We start from the raw sequence: 3,422 nt of genomic DNA, 5'->3' as shown, positions 1-3,422 counted from the left end.
TTCAAGCAACAATGAGTAAGCTCCAGAGATCACCCTGTACAACATGGTACTTATAGTCAATAATAATGTATCACACACTTACAAATGTAAGAAGGTAGATCTCATGTTCAGTTCGTTTTATTTACCCTTAAACCACTGCTGGAGGTGAGAGTAAGGTCTATATCCCTGAGACTCATAACTACAAGTAAAGGAGGTGAAGTATTACCAGAAAAAAAAGTGACATATCCTATCTAAGAATTCTTGCAGATGCAATAATTGTTTGTTTCTCCCTGGTATAGTTGATGAAGACATTATGGAGGAGAATGCATGGGAGTTCTTTTTGATAATAAGGCAGGATTTCTTCCCACCTTCCACCTATTAGAAAAATATGGGAATAAATATATATGAAATACGTATTTCTCAGATATATTTTATATACACAAAGAACAACAAGCTCTATTTCATTGAGCAATTATATACTAAATATTGTGCTAACAGATTTATATGAATTTATTTCTGCAACAATCATATAGTTATTGGTACTTTTACAATGCCCATTTTGCAAATGAGAAAACTTAGAGCTTAGAGACGTTGAGGCCTAAGATACACCCCTAGAAAGTAGTAGAACCACTATTCAAACTCAGTCTGACTCTAAAAGCCAGCTCTTATACAGTACTACATTAGATTTTATATATGAAATATTAATACATATTGGAACATGAGAAAGGAAATCCCCTCAATTCATTACAAGCAGCAATCCTGTATCAGTCCGTGATTACAAACTCAACTGACCATTTCAGCAGTTATTCATGTAAATCCATTTTAAATCTCCTGACCTACTGACAATCAATGAAAGTGAACTGAAAATCTGTTTTTTCCATGCAGCTATATAATCCATACTAAATAATTTGCTTATCTGTTTCTGAATAAAGTTATGCAAAAGAAGATAAATCAGGACTTTGATGAAACACTAGGTGCCTTTCCTTTCTCCAATCTCTGACTGTTGCCAGACAGAGCCTAATCTTGCTGAGGACTCTGAACCCTTTTGTGCACCCTCTTTGGTTATATTCACAAAGAATGAGGTGGCCTTGAACGGCTGGGGGTGTAGGCCATGCTAGTTTGCAGATTGCTTGTCAACAGATTTTAGGTAATTATGGCAGGTAAGCTGACTGGCATCATCACAGACAGACATTTATTTGTGGACCAATAAATATTTTTATAACTTTGGTGCAACCTTTGATGAGACCAAAATCCATAAAAATCTTTGAGCACCATGTGCTAACTGCTTTCAAAGAGGAAAATTGATAAACTCTTTGCAATTCCAACTGTCACTTTCATAGTAGCAGATAAAGGAAGGTCTGTGTTACTCAGAACTTAACATTAGTGGACATTCCTCTAATTTTAAATGGCAAATTAATACAAATGATGGTAATGACGTGGCCATTAGTGCTGATCTTTAGATTAAAGAATAAGTTTCACAACTGCTAGAATTTTTTGAATAGTCAACTTCAATCTTTTTAATGGTTACTTAATTAAAGGGAATTAGAACTCTAGCAATATGGCAATTTAATTTTAAAAAATGAGAAGTGTCACAGCTACATCTTTCATTCATTTTAATTTGAGAAAATGTATTATCGTCTCAGAGAATATAAAAAAGGAGCTGAGAAGCATTTTTTCCCAAAAGAAAAGTGGGTTATAATAATATGAATCACAAAGTTGCCTCATATTCAGTTGTCATTTAGTCAATGTTATTAACTTGGTTTTATAATAGCTTAAGAATAGATTCTTATAGAGTAATTCAATCGGTGAAAACAAGTTTCTTAACCCCGTTACAGAAAATCTCTTCTATTGATTTATAGGGCATGTGGCAAATGATGAGAAATGCAAAGCAATCATAATGCTGTATGGAATACCAGGTCTTACAAGCAGTTGGAGCTAAGAGATTATGTTTGTTCATTCATTGTTACTTGAGCTTTCTGGTCTATCTATTTCAAGAGTCATTAGGTTACTTAAGAAAAAACTTCTAAATGCCACACACAATTTTTATTATAATATCTTTTCATTTTGGAAAGAACACTATATGTTATAGGTCCAGTTTCCCAGCTGCCTTGATATATAACTGCAGCCCTTTGAATGGTGTGCATCGAGGGACATGCACTGATTCTAGGGCTCAAAAATATGCTACTCACTTTGTTTAAAATACATGTTCGCTTTTAAATCAGAATGTCGTTTATATTAGAATACTAAAAACCCTAAGAATATGCAATGTCCGTTTTCCAGGACGTTAACCTGGTTCCTTGAATGGGAGCCATTGTTATTTCGCAGGCAAAAATGTGTCACCTTTTCTATTCTTAACCGTGTCAGTACTGAAAATCTGGTTAGTGATTAGGTGTCTTTTAAAAGAAGCAGCAATATCATTCCTTGGAGCTGAAGGACAATGAAAAACAGAAAGAAAGAAACAAGGAACAAAATAGATCTGGGGTCTCTGGGAATCTGCTTTCAAATCCAATGTGCCTTATTTGGGGGAAAAAAAATGTGCTATCAATTTCATTTAAACATATTTAAATGTCAGTTTCTCTGCTTTTCAAAAGAAGTAAAATGTGACTATTAGAAGCAGAATGCTCTCCTGATGTGACCAGGTTTGAATGAACAAATAGTAAATAGTGCCAGGTAAAATTAAAGATTGTCCTCAAAAGTCAAATTCTGAGTTGAGCAAAGCCTCTTTATAGCATAGTTCGTTGTCCCAGACAGAGAAACCTTTCAAACATTATTATCTCCAGAGTTCATCATTGTTAAGAAACAATCATTCCTTCTTATTTGATGATATAAAAGCATTTGGCATATTTTTAAACCCACATATTAATTCAATTAATATGTATGTAGCACCTGCAATGTATACAGTTTCAGACCATGGGGTGGCTAGAAAAACAGATTAATCTTCCACCTTCATAGATGATATCTTCTGGTAGGAGACGCAGACACAAAAAAATGCAACAAATATGCTCTATATTATAGTGCTGGTTCACAACAGGTGCTGTTAAGTAAATACAAAATAATCGCTTGACCCAACATTTAGAAAGATAACTGAGAAAGGGCACTGAGGAGGTGATTTTGGAATAAAGGTCAGAATAAAGTCGAATCAACAATACACTAAGAGAGGAGCATGTAAGAAAGGAAAGCATGAAAAAGATGAATCCATGGGCAATTGTTTGAAGAAAAATGAGGAGACTAGAGTGGCTGGAGGAAGGAGAATCAGTGAAGGAGTTTGAGAGAGAAGGTGAGAAAGGAAGTCAACAGCCAGATTATACAAGGCTTAGTAAGAACTTGGGATTTATTTTTTATCCTAATACAAAGTTATCAGAGGGTTTTGAGCAAGTAGATGATAGTATCTAATATTTAATATTCTAGAATATTTCTGCATTTTATGTGAAAATATTCAAACA

Source organism: Trachypithecus francoisi, unplaced genomic scaffold, assembly GCF_009764315.1.
Source record: "Trachypithecus francoisi isolate TF-2019V2 unplaced genomic scaffold, Tfra_2.0 Lachesis_group8, whole genome shotgun sequence".
Classification (NCBI taxonomy): domain Eukaryota; kingdom Metazoa; phylum Chordata; class Mammalia; order Primates; family Cercopithecidae; genus Trachypithecus; species Trachypithecus francoisi.
Note: the sequence above shows the minus strand (reverse complement) of the source record.